This window comes from Triturus cristatus, chromosome 4_2 (genome assembly GCF_964204655.1).
Source record: "Triturus cristatus chromosome 4_2, aTriCri1.1, whole genome shotgun sequence".
NCBI classification, from domain to species: domain Eukaryota; kingdom Metazoa; phylum Chordata; class Amphibia; order Caudata; family Salamandridae; genus Triturus; species Triturus cristatus.
The window spans coordinates 356,803,257-356,825,701 of NC_140586.1; positions in this window are offsets into that span (position 1 = coordinate 356,803,257).

Genomic DNA, 22,445 nt, shown 5'->3' on the forward strand with positions numbered 1-22,445 from the left:
CAGATCAAACTTAATTCAAAGATGTTTCACTCCCTATGCAAGATCACAATATGCACCTCATTAATCGGGCCAAGAGAATGGGATTGTGTTTGGGTTGAGTGCTCCGTATAACCAAGATTATGGTGCTTTACAGACAGATGTGCTTGAACTGTATTCAGTAGAGAATGTGCCCTAGGTGGAACTAATATTGTTCTGAGGACCTGAATTGTCTCCTGGCTTATCTGGACCTGTGTATGGTGTGTTTGCGTTTGGAATTGCAGCGATCACCTCTGCCAAGGGCTTATAGAGATCCTGAGATGTTTTGCAGCGTTACATTTACTCATCTATATCTCCAATGGAATAATAAAATAGATGTAAATACTGCCTGTCTCTTATGGTACTGGGATGGTGGGTGATTAAGGAAATTATTGAGATACCACACTGCACAATTAGAAAGGCGTCCAGTGAAACTAAATGCTTTTCAGAGATCATTTTCTTCCTGGAAAATGTTGGACTCTGAAAGGATTTGATTTACTATCCCCACTCTTAAATGTTTAAAATAAATCATTTAAATGTAGACCAATGAAAATAGCAGATCTATCATGAGTACATTTGAGCACATTATGAGATTTAACAAATTAGATTTTGCATCGTGGTTGTGCCAAAAAAGTGACACAACCCCATAGAATATCTGGGCCTTAACTTCTATATTTATGTTTTTTAAAACTCTGCCACAAAGAAATTACCAGCAAGGAGAAACAAGACAATAAATCTGTGCTGCTTAATTTGTTGCAAAGTCTGCATTTTAAATGATCTTACTGGATTAAGGCACCTGCTGTGGAGATTTTTATGTACCCAGTAAATCTCTGAAATAAAACCATGCTAAGATAACTCTGGAGGTTAACACATTTGCTGGAGAAATCTGTGTTTTGACTAGTCCCAGTTTTGAATAAAAGTAGCGTAGAGGATTAATGTGTCTCCTGCAAATCACATCATCTAACATGTAAAACACAGTTTTTATTTGTATTTAGATAGGTAAGTGGGTTACTGGTTTTAACATAGAGATCCTTTTGCTACTTGCAGTTTATAAGTTGTAATTCTTCAAATATAGCACTGTGAACTATGAAGGACATGTAACTCCTACACCTTGTAACCCTCACTGTCTTATGTACCACATCCTGTACATTGATTTACACACTTCTATGATTCATTGGCAATGTATAATGTGTATGTCTGATGAAAGGTGCCCTGACACTCTGCATTGGGATGAGTAGCAATATAAAAAAATAGTGACTTTTAAAATATTATTTGTGTAAATATTATGACAGACCAATACATCTGCCATTCTTACTGTGCATGCATATCAGCTATATATAGGGACTGAACAAAATCAAAAGCTTGCCTCTCTTAAGTACCTTTGTTGTGATGAGCTGGGTGCCTTTGTTTCCCCTCATTGCATTTGCATTTAGGTGTGAGGTTCCAGGTAGCTCCTAGCCAGGATACTCCAAAAAAAGGAGGCTGACGGCCCCTTAACGTCGGCCTTTGTTTTGCGCCCAGCTTGAAATTAAAATAACAAAAGCTCCTTGCGGCGTGCAGATTTCTTTCCAGAAAGGAAAACAGACAACGTGCATCTTGCTGAATGTTTCCTGGTATCCAAAAATTACACAGGGACGAGTTCAGCATATTGTAGTGGAGCCCAACTTTTAGGCTGAGTGGACGGCGTCCAACCTGTGAAAATAGTGGGTGGACGCCCTCTACTCACGTGTAACCCCCAACTTCTCCCCTTTTTAAGAACCACAATGTTTATGTTGAATATCTTTCCAGAATACTGATCTTCTGTGATCCTTTCCAGAGTTCTTTTAAGTTTTTGTATCAGTAAGTGATACTATTCCTTTTCTAAAAAAATTTGGAAGTCATTTGTATTCTAAAGGATGTCTAAATAAATTCGTTCTTGAAATTTTGGCAGTAAATGATTTACAAGACAATTTATTTTAGAGAGTTGCAAGACAGAACTACACACACCCTGGGATAGAGCTTCAAGGTAAAACAATTTCCACTCAGACAATTGAACTAAGAGTATGATTGAGGTTAGATAGCAGGAAGTGACGTTGTAAACACACCACTAAAACGTATGCTTCTCCTCCTGCTTCCTCTTTTTATTCATTTATTTTTTATCTTAAACAGTTCAAACATAACACAGCTCATTTCATCAGCTGAAATACACATTCTATGTAGGAGAGGTTATCATACTGTTGCCCCAAAGGTATCACATTATACCAATAAGGAGCATAGCAGACAGAAAACTTGCAAGATGCATCTTCGTTCGATATAGACATTTTATTTAAGTCCATGCAAATTTCACCCCACCCAGTACTTATTTTGTAAATTCTCTCTCCTGCAACATCCTGATGGGACTCCTTGTCCCAGGGTGCACCAGTCCGAAACAGTCACAGCTGCTGAGGGGGGAGGCTTGGCAACCTCGCTTCAAGCGCTTCCTCTACCCCCGCTACACAGGACGTGCCTGGATGAAGCCCGGGCCAATGGCAGGCCTGTCCACACTCCTCGGGGCCCAGAGGAGACTGGGCTGGGCCACCCCCCATGGTTTTTCTGTTGTTCGGACAGATAGACGGTGCCGTGAGGAAAACACTTTAATCACAGCATACTGCAGGTACTGTTGTTCCTGCTCTCTTTTTGCTTTGTAACACCCACAAAGCAATACATGGAATAGGGCCGCTTTTCATCAGGAACAAAATCACCAAATATATTCAGCAAAGTAACCTCCGGTTCAGATTGGCACCTCGCCTCAAAATCCCACCATACAAGAAAAAACCCATAGGTGGCACATCCTTCTCTGTTCAAACTGCCAAACTATACAATTAATTACCCCCAAACATAAGATCCACGAATAACTATCTTATCTTCAGAAGATTACTCAAAAGTTGCCTCTTCCCTACATAACCAACATACTCAAACACAAATGTACAGCATATCCCGGTGTATATAAGCATTTAATTTAATTTGATTATATGTTTGTCTCTAGATATGTGTATTTCTTTGTATAAATATGTATAATAATTATGTTTATAAATATATACATATTCTTTAGGTCTGATAAACAAATGTACATATAGCTTCTGATTATATTATTCTATGCTTAACATGTATATAGAACATAAACAGGGTTTAGGCTTCAATCAGTAAGGCCACGCCTCATATCATAAGTAACAACAAGAATACCAGTACTGATATTAGACTTTCAATCCACTTTTTTTATGTGTGGGAACATTTTGAAAAGCAACAAAATGAACAACGACCACTTTTTCAGTCGATTTAATCAATCAATTTTGGATATTTTTCTTTATATTCACCATGTAATCATGGTGTATTTACACGACTTAATTTGAACAAATAGCACAAATTGATAACTGTACATATATAGACAAACTTATTTTATCCTCCTTATTTACATACTGCATTCATTTCAAAACATTCATATCTACATTCACTCCCATACCAAACTGGACAGTCCAGAAACAAACATACACACAACTGACAAATTCAATAATCACTTCAAAGACATAAATTTGGATAGGGCCATAGAGCAGTGTTAAACTCCGTAAACACAATATAGTATTCTTTCAAGTAATTCTTGGAGTCCTTTAGGCCAAAGGTCTAGGGTCGACGCGTTTCAAGCCCCTTCTACAACCGGGGCTATCATCAGGACCTGGGAGCTGAAAACAGAAAACAAGGGGGGTCTTACTAGACTGTCTCCTCCTCTATTTTGCAACAGCGTTATTCATATTCGAAAATACCTGTGATTGGTGCTCAATGAGTCATCCACAAGACCTCTTGATGTCTATGATCTAAAAAACCTCCCTGTCCCGCCCAATGCGCTCCCGCTTAACGGACCTGAACAAACTTTGAACGCTGTGCGCGTTTATCGCTTTTATTTCAATCAAAGCACGTTATTTGCCATCAGAAGCAGCTCTACAACTCTCGCTTGCCTAGGCAAAATGTTTTTTGAAAAACTTCAAGCAAGCAATGCAGAGAAGCTTTGTCTTACTTTTAAAAGAAAGTAGAGTCCATTGACACTACGTGGCTCACACTCTTCCTTTCACTTTTCAGATTAAACCCACTTCGTCATTGCTGCACGTAAGCATACAAGATGAATGCCACTAGTATGAATGGGCGTTTTCTACCCTTGAGTATTTAATATGGTGTAGTTGAAATTGGATTTTTTGGTTTACATCGTTTTTTAGATCATAGACATCAAGAGGTCTTGTGGATGACTCATTGAGCACCAATCACAGGTATTTTCGAATATGAATAACGCTGTTGCAAAATAGAGGAGGAGACAGTCTAGTAAGACCCCCCTTGTTTTCTGTTTTCAGCTCCCAGGTCCTGATGATAGCCCCGGTTGTAGAAGGGGCTTGAAACGCGTCGACCCTAGACCTTTGGCCTAAAGGACTCCAAGAATTACTTGAAAGAATACTATATTGTGTTTACGGAGTTTAACACTGCTCTATGGCCCTATCCAAATTTATGTCTTTGAAGTGATTATTGAATTTGTCAGTTGTGTGTATGTTTGTTTCTGGACTGTCCAGTTTGGTATGGGAGTGAATGTAGATATGAATGTTTTGAAATGAATGCAGTATGTAAATAAGGAGGATAAAATAAGTTTGTCTATATATGTACAGTTATCAATTTGTGCTATTTGTTCAAATTAAGTCGTGTAAATACACCATGATTACATGGTGAATATAAAGAAAAATATCCAAAATTGATTGATTAAATCGACTGAAAAAGTGGTCGTTGTTCATTTTGTTGCTTTTCAAAATGTTCCCACACATAAAAAAAGTGGATTGAAAGTCTAATATCAGTACTGGTATTCTTGTTGTTACTTATAACATGTATATAGGTCACTGCATATCTTTCATATAAGTTATTTGATGAGAAACTTATGGTTTTCCATTTATCTATCTATCACAATGTGTCAATTATATCATAACTATTTATCAATAATTGCTTCACCATGGAATTATAAAAAAGAAAAAAAATCACACACAAATAAATTAGCTTAAAATTCAGCAACGCTTGAAAGTCTGAGTTTATTAAATACAATTAAAATCTTGATATCTTACCTTCCTTATACATGTATACCTTCCATGTACTTTTGTATCTATTACTTTACTCCTACTGCTAAAAAAAAAACACATTTCGGTCTCTCTAATGTATGTTTCACCCTATACCTCTCTCTGTATATCCTCGACCTCCACTCTCTGACTCATTTCACTACTATGATTTCCAAAATAGCCCTTTCTAGACTCTTCCCTCCTCTATCATGCCTTGCATCACTCCAGGTCTCATTTTACTGCTAAAACTCTCAAACAACTCTTTCTAAATTCTTCCCTCATGTATCCCTCCTTAGACTAATCTGATACATCATTTTACTACTAGGACCTCCCTAATCCATTTCTGGAGATTAGTCCATCTCTCCTTTACTCATCTCAAACCTCCTTCTACTACTATGATCTCCCAATAAACACTTTCTAAGCTCTTCCCCCTTCTATTCCCCTATTATCCTTCTCAATCCAACTAACAGACTCACATGTCCACTCCTCAAATTAATTCATATGTTCCTACACTAATTCACCACTAATCCTTTTGGGTTCCGGAGTAGCGGGCTAATCGCTGGAAAGCGCTTTGACGCCGCGCCAGGGGTAGTAAGCGCTATCTAAATGCAATTACAAGTGAAGGAAATGTTAGTGCATTCATGAGAGTGAAAAAAAGGTACTGAAGAGGAAAGATATGAGGTGTAAGATATGAAGATGGGCGAGAAAGGACAGAAAAACAGTGTACATGCCTAACAGGGTAAATGTAATGGGACTGATTGAATCACTCTGAAGACCACTACCCCTCTAACAAGCAACAGTAATGTTTGAGTCACAGTTTTACAATTTCAGAATTGAAATATTTTCAATATTAACTATTTACAACAAAGTCATTGTTCATACTCGTTTATCCTAAACAACCAACAACGATTGGCAAAGCCAGTTGTTCTGTCTGGACTTAGGTGTGTCTGGTGTTCTGTTGTATATCTGGGTGCAACAACAGAAAGCTCAAAGGCACCAAAATACCAGTCGAGTGGCACACTATGGGAATCAAAGAAATGTAGCTTACATGTTTAAGCCACCCCTTAATTTCATAGGCCACACCCCTTTTACCAAATCCCTCACACACACTTATTTCATTCCACTCAAAGCCTTGGAGCTGCCTCTTAAAGGAAATTGTAGCATGCGTTAGCTTTTTTTCCTAGTTTATCGCTGGCTGCTGGTGCACAGCTTTCTTGTACAATTGTCATGCTTCGGGAACGATAGATTGCTACCTTTGTGTTTAGCATGCAGGGTTGCTTTGCTTTGCTTCTGCATACTTGCTGTTGTAATCTCAGTAGTATGCCTCCAGGGATTCATACCCTTTGCAAGTGCAAAGTACATAGTCCAACGGGGTGCACGCTATGCCGTGAGGGTGTGCAAGGTTAGAAGCATGCTGTATTTCCATTGGGCCTATGTGGGATGTAGTTAGTTTGCAATGCATTATTCCTCCAGGTGAATGTGTTCCAGACACTGTCTGTCTCTGTTGAATGCCCTGATTGCCGAATACAAAGAACAGCTATTCTTGACTACTCATGTGTCTTTCTTCTACCACCCAACTCTTCCTGTGTCCTCATCGCACTCCTGCAGGTTCTTTCTCATCTCTGCCTTATATCTTTGTCACTGTTTTCATATGTTTTTCTTCCTTCATCTTTCTTCCTTACACACCTTCCTGTATTTGGGTTAAAATCTGAAGATAAAAACTAAGGACCTGATTTTGATCTTGGCGGACGGGTTACTCCGTCACAACAGTGATGGCTATCCCATCCCCGAAATATAAACCCCTTTACATCCTATGGGAGTTATATATTGGCGTACGGGATATCCGTCACCATTGTGGTGGAGTAACCTGTCACCGATATCCAAATTAGGCCTTAAGTCCTGATGCCCACAAATTAAGAACTGGAGTAATGTTTCTGTCGTAGAAATGCCCAAATCAAGATCCATCTTAAATATTTGGAAATTTTGTTTGTTACAGTTTATCGCTCTGTTTGAAGTGGCTTGCACCTTTGGAACACTCCTCGCAGGATGTCCTGCCTGGTGACAGCCCAGACATGCCTCTGCTCAGTAGGACATTAATGTCCACCTTTGAATCTTCATACACATGATAAAACTCTGACCTTCCCGTTTCCTGGTTGAGTCGCATCCTTGATTATAAGTAAAAGGACAAACAATATCTACCTGCCATTTGTACATATTCAACCATTGATGAACATGGTTTAACCGTGTTTTGACTGCACGTTTGGTAAGGGATCCACTCCCCTACCGCTTCCATTGTTGTGTGATTTATATAGTAGGATTCCATTCTGTACTTTTTTTTAATAAATCTTTTTTATTAAAGAAATAACATACGGACACACAATAAACAAATGCAGTGCGGTGCAGTAATCAACCTTCCCAGGTGGTCATTATAAGGTAGTACAATCAAGATAAAACTCATCACAGGGTCCATGGTGCAATCACATGTTTTGTAGTTTCCTTTGTATTCACACATCAAAGTTTTCGTTATCCAATCAGCGCTGAGGGGGAATCGGCGAAAGGGGTATAGAGCGAGCTCCTACTTTCATTCCATGGGCCACAGATTCTTGTCCATTTATGCGGGTAGTCCCTACTTTCGTAAATTACCCTCTCTGCTTGCATACAACAGTCCATTTCGGACTCCCAGTCAGTGTGTCGTAGTGGAACTCCTCCCTTCCATGTTCTTGCTATATCACGTTTCGCAACCGTACAGCCCAAAGAAACCCACAACCTCTCTGATCGGGACAGGTCCGTGGCTTCCCAGATATTTAAAAGACAGAGCCGAGGGGAGACTTCAATAGGTGCCTTACTTATCCGGGACATATCCGATATAACCTTCTCCCAGTACCCTTGAAGGATCGGACACTCCCACCACTGATATATGTAGGTACCGACGTGACCGCATCCCTGTGGGCAAGTCGGGGAATCTAATATCCCCATCTTGGATTCCATTCTGTACTTAACTTGTTAAAAAAAGAAAAATAATTGCAGGGGACCAAAAGTTTCCCTTATGAGAGTGCTCCGTGTTGCCGAATGCCAGGGTTGCTAAACAGCAAGATAGCCTAGTCTTGAATCCCCCTCATGTCTCTTTCAACCACCACCCTTCTCTTCTTGTCTCTTTATGTCACTCTTGCAGGTTCTTTTTCATCGCTGCTTTCTCCCTTTGTCAATTTTTCCCTATCTTTTTCTTCCTTCTTCTTTATCCCTTTTCTGCCTTTCAGTTTCATGTTCTGGGTCAAAGTCTGACTGGGAACATAGGTTATGGTCCCAAAAATGTGTGTTAGTCTCACCACCAGCATAATTAGGCACTGATTATATTCCAGGCATGCCAAACTGATGGTTATGGTAGAATGGTTGTTTTCCATACAATATGGGCGATTGTAAAAACAACTATTGTATGTGTGCTATTATAACATCATCTCAGTGGAGGGTTTTATAGCTGTTACTCTAAAGGTATCTCAGAAAAGGTGCTATTTATGAACAAAGCATGGGAGCTGTAATGGAGGCCAATGAATGGACTCCAGATGGACGTGCACGAATCTCAATATACAAAGGGAAGATTCACAAAGCTTTTTATATACGTATGTTTAAACACAAAGAGCTAAAAAACATACCTAATAAAAGGCATTCTTTATAGGTACAGAGTTGGAATATTGTTGTATTTGGTTTACAGTATATCTTGCATTATTTCTTAACTCATAGTTCTTTCTTTGATTTTCTTAAGGCATTATTTTTTCACACAAACATGGATTTTTTACTTTACAAGGAAACTCTGTACTTATGCAACTTAATTTAATAAAGCTTTTATTTATTTAACTAAAAAAAAAACCTTTAAACCATAAACACAAAGAGACTTTTGATGAGAAGAAAAACACTTTTGGAATTCTCAAAAGTTGGTTTGACCCCCATACACCAAGGTTGAATTGTGTATAAATCTACCCACCGGGTGATGTGTGGGGGTTACATGGGTGGAATGTCCTGAGAGTACGCACACACACATCCATAAACATACGTATATACATGTGGATATTCACAGACTCCTTCAAGGTCTCTTACACTGAAAAAGGAATCTACTCCTGAAAAGTACATACGTTAATTTGGGTGGGACAGGGAAGGACCTCCCCACTCCTGAAATTGGTGGGATGTAGTGTAGAGGAAGGATTTTCACCGCAAGGAGGAAAAATGAGTTTTTGGAAGAGCAGATATGTGCACGATCAGCTGTCATAGGGTTCCAGGGATAGTCCTGGGAACTTGTGTGAATCCCTGAAAATCATAAATGTGTGGGGTGCACATTAAATTGTATTGTAATTTGTTTGTTTGTTTGTTTGTTTAAACTTTATTTCGGTTTTATAGCCATAAAAGCAAAAATACAGAGAATAAATAACAGGCACATATATACATAACCATAGTCCAACAATTGATTAAGTTTACCATGTAGCAGGGCGAGTAAATCATTAGAATATAATCATACTTGAGCTTTATCGCAATTAAGATCATAAATATAATTATTAAATTAGCTAAAATCCAGACACTAAAATATTTTAAAATTAAAAGGATCAGTGCATCTGAAATTCTGTACAGGTATAAGGTTAGACGGCAGTATGTAACCTAACATTACAATTTATGACCAGACCATTTCCTGATAAGGTACACACTAAATAAGAATCTACTTGTACCAAATACCACAAGTTGCGAGGTATTAGACTTAATTATGCGCTCTGCCTCTTTATAGGATCTAATCCCCATATTTTTACATAGAGGTTTGATCCAACGATCTCTCGGTTTTTTATAGGCCGGGCAGAAGAAGAGTAAGTGGACATCATCTTCTTTTGCCCCCAGAGAGCAGAGAGTACATAAATCAGTACCATTTTTCTCCCCCCACCTACATGTGGTTGCAGAGGTCTGTAAAGTCCCATATCTAAATTGCAAATATTGTGTTTTTGCTAGGGGTGGGCCTATCTCATCCATAAATTGCTCAAAGAAAGGGATATCTTTTATATTCAAAAATTTCTGAGTCAATGTGCCAATCGAGGAACTGTATATTAGATCATAATTGACACAAGACCAGAATGTGTTCCTTACAAGTTTTTTAGAGGAACAAGTCATGTTTTGGGGATCAACCCATAAGTGGGAGAGCCCTAACCTCTCGTACCACATAGAGATATGTTTTAACCAGGGTATTTTCATGTGTCCATCAAGCTCAATTATTTCAATCAAACCCTTCTTGTAGTCATCCAACTCCGAGGTTGTCCATAACCTGACCCAATACAACAAGGGTCTTAGTATAGCTTGATAATCAGTCCTTTTAAGATTAATATCAAGAAACACTGGTATTAAGGGGGTTCTAATTGGAATTTTAAGCAGCCTACGTACGAAATGGTTTTCCACCTTTTCAAAATTGTTTTTACAGCTGCATCCCCAGAGCTCAGCTCAGGACCGCCGACTGGGCCTTCGCTTTAAATACCTCGATTGCCGGCGTGATTGCTTTAGAGTGGCTTGCACCGTGCACTTTTAGTATGGGCATGGAATTCTGTTTAAGGGACAGATTACTTTTTTCCAACTGACCTTTCCAAGTAAGGTTATTATCCAACATTAAACCTAAATAGTTGAAACTACCCACATGTTCCAGTTTTTGTCTTTCTAAAAACAAATTTTTCCTAAATGACTTGTGGGGTTTAATGGACATGTATTTAGTTTTAGCAGGGTTTATTTCTAAGCCCTTCCTCACACAATAACTTTGGAAGGAATCCACCAATTTCAATTTTTGCAAGCCCCTCGAAGTCTGTGAAATAAGAATGGTGTCATCAGCAAAAAGTAAAGATGTAATCGCCTCACCGCCTAGCTTTGGGGAATCATGAACACAGTTACTTAAGTAGCTGGGGATGTCATTAACGTATAGCGAGAAGAGTGTGGGTGCTAACACACACCCTTGACGCACACCACATTCCACAGATATGGGCCTTGAGATTTCTCCACCCTTTCCCCATCTAATTTTAGCAAAATTCCCTGTATGCAGTTTAATAAGTTCTTGGAGAAGCTCTCCGGGGACCGCCATATTCTTAAGTGTAATCCACAACAAGTTGCGAGGGACAAGGTCGAAGGCGGCTCTCAGATCAACAAATGCTACATACAGGCTGCCCTTCCTTATGTTAATATACTTCCAACAGATGCACATGAACCTAAACACCTGGTCAACCGTACTCGTTTTTGACCTAAATCCTGCTTGGTATTTGGTTAAAATCTTCATTTCCTTGATCCAATCTAAAAGCCTATTTAAAATATGTCTGGCAAATTTTTTTTGTAAAATATCAATTAAACTTATTGGGCGGTAATTGCTCGGATCATATCGGTCACCTTTTTTAAAAATTGTTATGATTTCCGCCCCTTTCCATGATTCGGGGAACGGTGTTCCTGCCACTATCGAATTACATAAAAAATGTATATACGGCCCCCACACTCCTACATCATGCTTTAGTAGGTCACCAGGAATTTTATCAGGACCTGGGGCTTTACCCATTATAACAGCCTGCAATGCCTGAATAGTTTCTTCTAGACTAAATCGTAAGGGAACAATACTCTGTTCTGAATTAATCTCTGCGTCCCCTGGGATTAATCCCTCCTTATCAATAGAATAGAGCTTAGAAAAGTGATCACACCAAGTCTTTTCATCTAGATAAATATCCTTTGGTGATCTACCTTTTTTGTTTCCCTTTGCAATTAGGTTCCAGAATGTACTCTGGTCTCTTATCTTGGCCGCACTTAGGAGGTCGTCCCAGAATCTACCATCCCAATCTTTTTTCGCTTTAACCAGGATTTTATTATATGCCTGTCTACCATGTTTTATGTCCAGTTGATTCTTAGATTTTACTGCCTGTATCAAACTGGACTTTGCTATCCGACAGTCTTTGTTAAACCATGGATTCATTTGCTCATGATGGTTCCCTTTTGAGTTTACATCCTTATTGTACAATTTACTCAAAAAGGGAGATAGCGCATCTACCAATTTGGTGTGTAGATCTAGGACGTCCTTAGAGCCCATTAAGGGCTTCTGCGAAGCTTCAACAGTATCGGAAAATGTGATATAAATATCTTGTAATGACTTTCCTTTCCCCAAAATATATGGCCATCTTAGAGCACGCCTATTGTCTGTTATCTGCGGCTCCACGTCCGTTGTTTTTATTAATGGTTCTCCAGCTAATCTAGAAGAAAAAGGCTGTGGATCTAGCCATAATTGGAGTGGAAGGTGGTCACTCTCTGACCTAAAATCTATTTTAAAGTCAATAATTAAATACCATAGACTCATTGAGGCCAAAACAAAGTCTATGTGTGACCTACAATTGCCTTTCGAAAAGGTAGGCGCCGGTGGTCTATCGGATCGAAAACGACCATTACATGCCCTTAAGTCGTGGGACATGGTCAACTGTAAAATCTGTGTAGCGGCTACAGTGCTTTTAACTGACCCCATGGACTCTAAAGGCATGATGTCGTTAGCAACATCTTGTTCATCGAATAAAGTTTCCAACCCCAGGACTGGTTCATACTTACAATTAAAATCCCCACCTACTATTACATAAGCACTAGGGCCCAGAGAGTCTAAAAAGGAATCCAGGAGTTCTACCACCTTTGATTCCTTATTTGCTGGGTACGGTCTATTATAAATATTTACTAAATACATAACTTCATTCCCTCTCGTCACAATTTTTAAACCTAGTATATCCGGGGAGGGAATAGACAATTGGGTAACAACTATTTCCAAGTTAATTTTCACCCATATAACCAATCCCCCTGATGCTCTACCTCTCACTGAAGGAATTGCGTTCGAACTAAAGGATTTATACCCTAACCTGTGAGGGGTTTCTACAGCCCAGGTCTCCTGTAAGAAAATGATGTCATAATCTTCTATATAGGAGCACCATACCACATCCTTTAGGTTTCTATCTAACCCTGCTATGTTCCAGGATATCAGTCTTGTGCTTGAAATATCTTCTACACATGGTAGGAATATAGCTGGTAGTGTATCGACCACAGATGTAGATGGAATATTTAATACATCGACTTGAATATTATTTACATTGGTTCCCTTTTCCTTTTCCTCTATATTCTTAATGTGACCACGGTTGACTTCACCCTCCCTAGATACTTTGCCCTCTCCCAGTTTAGTCTTGTAGAATCCAACACTAAATGGCGACTCTTCTGGCACCACAACTTTAGATATTGGTTCCAATAGAGTATTAAGAATAAGTTCTTCATTACTCGATATCTGTCCCCATACCCGGATATCTGAGGTTGTCTCTACAGTGGTTTTCCCATCCTGTGGGAGTCAATCATTTTGGTCCAGTGTGCTCAGTGCCAGGTATCTATTTTTGGTAGGGAATTGAAAAACTGGGCATCTAGTAATATTTTGGTTTCCAATTGTAATAGCACTAGATCGGCATGTGTTATCTAAGTGGCTATAAAAATAACCCAACGAATGTACAGTCACATCATTCTCTCCCAAAACGAGAGAGGCTGCTCTAAGTAGAATGGTCATAACATGTTGAGGGTGTCTAAAATTTATAATCACACAGTCCCCCTTACATCTTTTCCTTGAATTACCAATCCAGGGAACCCGTCTGGTGGACAGTATTTGGTCAGAAAAATTAGAGGGGAATCCACAGTTTTTATTCAACCACGCAATTGTTTTCCTTTTTAGTGAATCGTGCGATTCCTCCCGAAATTTAGATACCATGTGGTCTACAGGAGGCACATTTGAAAGAATGATAACATATGGTTCACAGTCAGGTGGAAGCTCAGTATGTCGTATACTTCCCTCTGGAACAGTATACCTCCCACCTCTAGGTAGGTTTTCTTTAGACTGGGTGATGCCATCATCCTTACAAAGTAAGACCTTTAGCTTAGGAGGTTTTACTCCCCCTAGCACACTAGTCTGTGCAGAAGGACCCGATTGGACCAGTGTCTCTGGTGGTTTTTTACTCTGTTCCTCGTTTATTTTAGCTAAAAGGCCACTTAACCTAGAGACTTCAGCAGTTAGAAAGTCAATTTTTTCCACTAATGGTTTGACAGTAAGGTTTAGTTTTTCATCAAACATCTTAGCTATATGACCCAGAGAAACTAAGTTTGTATCATCGCTATTCGACGGGGTCTCCCTAGTAGTCTTGGTTCTTTTCTGTCCTGCTTCCAGCGTTGGCTTAGGATGTACATTCCTATCCTTGTTCTGGGTTTTCCTACATTTCCTTACTGCTCTCTTAACAGGAGAGTGTAGTATTACTATCTCTCCAGGGACAGTTAGTGGATCCTGGCCTAAAATATTTTGTGCCACGGCTAAAGTTGCTGAACTCTCCTCCATTGAGGGTTCAGTACTTAATAATTCGAACATAGGAGGGCTACTACTATCATCTGGAAGTGGGAATATAGTTTCAGGGGGAGTTTCTCTACCCAACGATTTCCTTCTATCATTATTGATCTTACTTACCATCTTAACCAGATAGTTATCCATTGTCGATTTACTTTTAGCCATAATGGGCAAGGGAAATATGGTATAAAATAACCCTCTAAATGCGAACAGAAGCACCCATGGGGATAGCTAACAGTAAAACTAACAAAAACTTATGAAACAGTACGAAATATTACATACTCTATGCCTACCTTATAACACGTAAAATGAAGAACAAACAATAATCACAAAAAATAAAACAGTTATACAGCAATATGCTGCAACAGTATGGGCAGCCTTGTAAATTGAGCTTAGAGGGATGACCCAACCCGACCTCTACCGGCCCCCTAACGGCCACACAATGGCCCGCCCTTTGCCCGGGCTTAGCCCGGCGCCGCCCTTGCGCGTCCCGCGACGCGGAGGAAGTTGTTTGAATTTAGCGCCTCCAGGCGCGGAAGCGGCACTGTGTGGGGGTGGTGACAGTGGCGGGGCTTCTGGGAAGCGTAGTCCTGCTCTCCCTCGATGCACGCCGCAGCCACCAGCAACAGCAGCGGCAAGGCCAGGGGAAACGCCAACACCAGCGAGCCTATCAACACCCGTCGGACACCCCAGCTCCCGGGACAGTTAATTCCCACCGCTGAAATGCTTCAGCTGAAGTTTAAGGCAGGGAGTATCCTGTGCTGTGAAACCGAGGGAGGAGCAAACAGCCAAACAAGCCTTCATGCCAGGGAGCCTGCTTGCCCGTGCTCGTGAAGGAAGGAAGAAAAAGGGTAGGAAGCCCGTGTTGGTGAGCGCTGGTGATTAGGGCCCCTTCCTTTCCTCCTCCTCCGCTCCTCGTCCCTCGTATTGTAATTGCATTTATAGAGCGCTTACTACCCCTGACGAGGTGTCAAAGTGCTTTTTTGGCGAGTAGCACGCTACTCCGCAACCCAAAAAAGGATTAGTGCCGAATTCCTATAGTGAAATATGAAAGTAATTTGAGTGATGCATAGGTTATGTCTTGAATCATAAGGGAATGGATCACTTGTAACTGGAAATAGGGTTCTTTTGGGTCATTGTCTGAACCACTAATACCAAAATAGGTATTATGAGAACCCTCAATCACGTATTTGTGATGGTATTGGCGGTGTATCTTGGTTCTCCGCCTTTTGAATACGTGTAAGCATTATCATCGGGTCTCTTGTGTTATGCTTCCTCCACCTGGAGGCAACCGCTACTTCGCAGTAGTGATCAGAAATATTGGTGCAAAAAGTGCAAAATAACGTGAAAAATTGACTTTAAAAATGTCTTGCCAGTACTTCCTTCAAAAGCAAAATTTATTCCGTCAGGTGTATTGGTAGACTTCTAAAAACAAGGGTGGTGCAGTGGGTCAAATTATGTAACCCCAGCACGTTAGGTGTCCAAATCAATGCATAGGTTAGTCAGTTATTTGGATTCAGAAGGATAGCGGAGGGATAGAAGAGGGAACAATGTTTGCATTTATATAGCTCTTGTTACCCCTGATGGGATGTTGAAGTGCTTTTTTGGCGAGTAGCATCTATCCTTTCTGCCACAATGGAGTGACAGGTACAAGTCTAAGGTTGTCAATGAACATGTTGGAATGGTTTACGCACAAATTGCTAAGAACGTGAAGCAACCTTGAATATGGTTAAGATCTTATCCAATAGTAACTGAAAGACCAAATGTGCCCAGGAGCACTGGCTAAAAGCGAAAAGCTACAGAGGCCTTTGTTGTTCAGTAGAAGACCGACTGAACGGTGCTTCGCCTAGTGTGGAGGAGTTTTTGAGACAATAACAGGTTATTCATTTAACATGCGAACCATTAATTTGCGGTACATGACATGTAAAGTAAAAAAGATTGCGATTTTACGTGTGTGTTGAACTTTGACTTTTCACAAAGACCACGTGAAGGCGTGGGAATCCTGTCAGAGGGTAAACTCAGCCCAGGCTACCACACAAGCTGCAATAGTTGTAGTACAGACTGGTTAAAGAAAGAACCATTGAACACCCTTCCTCGGTAAACAGCTGTGGCTGTGTACGCTGCCAAGGGCCTGACAAAGGGAAACCTAAACGCTTATCTAATCAGGGAAGGAGAAATATTGGCGCGTGCATAAACATGATAAGAGTGCTGGTTGCTACAGCGTTGTCAGGTCACTAGGAGCCAAACTCTCCTAGGTGTCAGCGGGCATGTGAATGTGGAAACCAAAAAAGGACTCTCATTAGAGCTGGCTTCATGGCACAGCTGTAACCAGACCTTTTGTGACCAACAGAAAAACAGCTGTTAGAATCCTTACTGAGGGAGGGGCTTTTGCTCTACCTACATGTTGATCCCCCTAAACACAGCATTTAATTAGGCAAATGTTGTGTGCTTCCACTCAAAAGAGTACTTGTGCATTATTGGAAAGCTTATTCTGAAACTAGTAGGCCTGAATTGGTTATGGTGACAATGAAAATGATGTCGTATGTCGGATACCTAAAGTATGCTCTCTTTAGTATGATCAGGTATGCCAAATGAAGTAGATCGGACTTGTTTATTGTGGAAACCATATGTTAAAGTCGATAGCCCTTTAAAGGTGGATTATTATTAAACAGCGGTAAAGTACGTAGACATGTATTTTGTTAGATGGAATCTCAAATATTGCCACAGAAGGGACAGGTTTTGGTGTTGGTTACCCCCTCTGACAAACCCATGGGGTAGATTTGCCCTATAGTATTACACGTTATGTCCTCTTGAGAGGGGTTGTAAATTGTTGGTTCCAAATTTAACTTTGTAGATATTTGTAATTTTTTGACTGTGTGCCTGGTCGTTGCCTTTTGAGAAAGCTTATACGCAGCACAGTAGGCAGAACTAATGACGTGCCGATTATAAAGACTATTGGGCTGATTGGGTTATTGGCAAGAGTTAAGTCAGTTGATATATGGCTCGTCAGTTAATAAATAAAGGTAATAATAAAGGCAGAAGGCTTGCCTTATGTATTGTGAAAAACACTGTCATGGCCTGGGAGCTGGTTCTGGATTTTGGAGCTCCCAGGGACAGATGACTCTCCCCAGAAGCCACCTAGCTTCCCTACAATAATGTAAAAGCCACAGTCTTCAGAAGGAAACGCCAGTGGCACAAAAACCTTTCAAGTGACAAGAGTCGAAACTGAAAATCACAAGTCTCAAGGGTACCAGCAAGGACATCGGGTAGAGTCAACTGGTGTACTAAAAAACTGGAAAAAGCACTGACATAGCAGCAAACTACAAATGGATTGTGACTGACGAGACTTCTTTCCTTTGCTGACTTATACACTTAAAGTAACATAATGTAAATGACATACCGGAACAGGAAGTCAAGATCCACCAGGATAAAATGGGAAAACCTCCTAGAAAACGACTATGCATCCTTCTTTGATTGGTATTCAAGGTACAAGGTGGCGGGCAGGTCTCTTATGCTGCCTCGGATACAGCAGGACCTCGTGACTCCCCCATCAGCGTGTCTCCAGGAATGGCGCGCTCCGCTGTCGCAACTCTGCGGCCACAGCCCTCGCGTCTTTTTTCTTTAAATGGTGCCCCCGGGAGCCACATGGGTTAGAGAGCTTGTTTTCAGACCCGACTGAGTTGTGTTCCTGGTCTAGGTACTCGGTGGTAGCTCTGGTGGGCACCAGGGGCGTAACACAGGCCCCCGCAGCCCCCGCGGTGCAGGGGGGCCCCATGCTCCAGGGGGCCCCCTCAGCACAGCACTCTGGCTGCAGAGCTCCTGATTGAGCCCGGAGGGGGCCCCTCCACGTGCCTTGCAGGGAGGCCCCCTCAAGGTTCGTTACGCCAGTGGTGGGCGCATGTGGGCTGTGGAAGTAAGGGGGGGTCTTGATGTTTCTCAATGTTCCGTGACTGTTGTTGCTGGGGTGTGGTGGGTTTTGAAGAAAGCATTTTTGATGGTTGACTGGACCAGTTTGAATGAAAGATATAGGCAGACCCTCAAACCCCCTTGTAACTTTGGGTCATAAATGTCGAGGACCCACTGCAATGAGGGATCTATAACTCAGAGTGGACCACTGCTCACAGCTGCTAGTGGGGACGAGTGAAATGCGGGATTTGTACGTAGGGATTTTTGAATCAACAAATACAACGTTAAAGAAAAAAAGTCAAATCCCAGAATGCAATGTGTTGCTGCCTAACAAGTCTTTCTCAATCAATCAATCATTAGTTATTTGTAGAGCACGCAGCTACCTCAGCAGAGGTGTCCCGGTGCTAGTAACACACTAACGGAAAGTCTGACGGAGGCTACACTTGAGTAAAGGCCAGGTTTTTAAAACTTTCCTAACCCCCAATTCTGTCATGATCAGGCCCAGGTGGACCGACAGAGTATTCCAAAGTTTTGCTGTTCTTACCGAGAAGGGTCTGCCTTCAGGGTTTTAATTTATTGTGGGGCGCGAAGGAGTCACAGGTGATTGGATCTCAGGGCCCGCTACTGTTGATCAAAACTAAGCCTCTGCCTGAGATTACAAGGGCCAAAGCCCCTAGCGGCTCTAAAGGCCAGTGTCAGATCCTTAAACTCTATCCTCAGCCACCGGGAGCCCGTGCAACTGTCTCAAGTGCGAGGAGATATGGTGCCAGAAAGGTACCTGCCGAATTAACCTCGCCGCCGCATTTGAATCATCTGTAAGCTGTGAATCAGGCAGGTAGGTAATCACAAATAAAGGCTATTAGCATAGTCCAACTGAGAGGTCAGCAGAGCATGGACCATGATCTTACGGCTCTCCTCTGGCAGATAAGGTATGAATTTCCTGATAGATCTCAGCTTCCGAAAGCAGGTAGAGGAGATTTGTCGGACTTGTGTAAGGAATGAGAGGTCTGTATCCAACTTGATTTCCAGATTTCTTGCTGAGTCAGCCGGGATTGTGGGAGGATTCATCTCCATAGGCCACCAGAGATTTGATGGTGGCAGTGACGCCTGACTGAAGAACAAGACCTCGGTCTTATCAGCATTCAGTTTTAGGCAATTACCATTCATCCAGATAAGATATTTTTCAGGCATTCCTTAAACTTATGGAAGGCCGCAGGGCAGTGTTCATTAAAAGAGAACACCAGCTGCGTGTCATCTGCATGGGAAACTACCCTTACACCCCAAGAATGCAATAAGGCTGGTCAGTGGGGCCAGATAAAGATTAAAAAGCAACTGGCTCAGGGCCGAACCCTGTGGCACTTTGCACACCAGTGGTTTCGGTGAAGATGAAAAAGTTCGAAGGAAGACCTGTTGAGAGCGTTCTTCCAAGAAGGACCAAATCCAGGACATTGCCGTCCCATGTACGCCCAAGTGGCATAATCTCTTCAGCAAGATCGGGTGTGCGACCGTATCCAATGCTGACGATAGGTCTAAAAGTACTATCATGGCAGATGTGCCACCGTCCACAGTCTCTCTCACTGATTCGGAGACTTCTAAAAGAGAGGTCTCCGTACTGTACCCAGCTCGGAAGCCTGATTGAGAATCATGTAGAAGGCCGTTAGGTTCTACAAAATCAGCCAACTGTTTCTGAACCACCTTCTCTAGGATCTTGGCAGGAGCTGGCAGCAGGGAAATAGGTCTAAAATTGCTGAGCACTCCCGGGTCAACATTAGTGTTTTTTTAGTAGTGGCAACAAGAACACCTGTTTCCATGCGGCTGGATATATGCCTGGAATTCAAGGAGGAGTTCCAAATCTGGTTTAGAATTGGATTTAACCAGGGGGGCAACAATCTAAAAAACCGAGAAGGGCAAGGGTCTCCTGGAAAACAGGACTTGCACTTCAAAAGTTCCGCCAATGAGTCCTCAGCTTAAATAGGGAGCAATTCCGATAAGGAAATGAGGGAATTGGAGGACCGTGGTTGCAAGTAAGCAGCTCTTTTCACATCCAGTGAAAAAGAAGAATAGAGTTTTGGGATTTTTTCCTCAAAAAAATAAGACAGGCTCGCGCAGAGAGAAGGAGGGGGATGAAAGGTGCTATCTATCGCTGCCAGGCTAGGAAAGGATTTTACAATATAAAAAAATTATTTAGCGGAATTATCTGAGCTCTCAATGCAGCTTACAAAATATTCCCACCTCTTACTCCACATTAATTCGCAAAATTTTATCAGAGCCTCTTTTTAGGCACTTTTTGCTGCGGGGATGTAGGACTTTCTCCAACAATGGTCTAACTTCTTACAAAGACTCTTCTCCATTCTTAATTCAGTTGAGAACCAAGGGGCCGAGGGTTTAAGTCTATTAGATGTAGCTGGCCGTTGCTGACCTTTCTCAAATGTATAAATGCATGTAGTGCGTGTTCAAGTCCATTTTGACTAACACACCTGAATCCTCATATGCATCTAAGCTCTTTACCACACTATAATTTTGTTGTAATTTTTAAAAAGTGCTTTTCCCCTGCCCGTTTCTGTTTACATTTGCCTCTTTGTTTTTCTGCAAACGTGTTATTTTCAAACTGCTGTTTTGTTCCACCCATGACTGTATGCACTTACCTCTGAGTTTTTCACAAAGACTGCATTAAACCTCACCACCCATACACCTCAGTGGCTAACCAGGGTGTGCTTAGGAGACTGCTTAATCTGCTCTGTGGTTTTAAACTGTGCTCGGAAACTATATGCAGCACTCGTTTTTTGGCTTGAAAAGTGATTGGTTTAAATGCGGCTTCAAAATTGTCCCTTAACTGAAAAGTAGAATCTGGAAGCTAGGAAGTCTGGATTGTGCCTGTCTGTATCCAAGGAGATTACGACTAGAGGATCACTTCCCTGCCACAGCAGTCTGGGCTTAAGTCACTTGGCTCTTATATATGTTTTCTATGGATTGTTGCATATGTTGCTGTGATTGGTTACTAGGACTAGTACTTCTATAGGACTATGGGCCTAGAGTTTGAGTTCTTGTTGGCTGTTTGGGCTAGGGTTCTGATTGGCTATTGGGCTAGGGTTTCCTATTGGACTTAGGGATTAGGGCTATGGCTTTGATTGGATGTTAGGGCTAGGGCTGTGATTGATTAATAGGTCCAGGTCTCCCTTTGGCTTTAGGGTTTAGATTTAGGGTTCTGATTGGTTAGGGTTAGGGTTACGTTGGCCAATAGGGAAATTTTAAGCATAGGGTTCAGGGTGTCTCAGCCTGGGCGTCGAGGCTAAGGGAGGAGAGGGCAAGGGCAGTTACCTGTTTGGGCTGGGTGCAGAGGACAAGGGTAGTTACCTGTTTGGGCTGGGCTGGGACGACAAGGGCAGTTGCCTGTTTGGGCCTGTTCAGGTCAGGCCTAGGGCCAGAAATGCTGCCCAGTTTTCACTTACAAGCTACCACTTTAAGCCCTCCACATTGGCTAACACCTAACACAATATCAGCAAAGGCATTCTACTCATGCACCACAAACAAACCTCATACAGATTTCAATGTGTATTGAACCACAAGACAACCACTACAAAACCCCACAGTCCTCACCTACACACAGTTCTAGACTAACTACAACACTATGGCACCTGCATTCTCACACAAAACACAACACTGTCCTATACCCCTAACACATCCACACATCACCAACACAACGCAAAGCCACATTACTTTAATGCATCCAGGCACACACTCCCTGTTCAAACAAAACACCAGCTATATCCTCTACTTGCGCCTACCAGATCCCCTTCTATCATGACAAAACCTATACTTAGCCTTCCATCACACCATCCACCAACATCTGCCTCCTCTTCTTACAAATTACACACAACCATACTATCCTTACACTCCACTCCACCATACCCATTAACTATTCCAGTGATCAAATCAAACACAAACACTCGTAACACGTGTCCATCCCCTCTTACACACCACATACTCTTCTCCAAAACACATCACCACCCCTGTACTATTCAAATACCACTCAGCAGCAG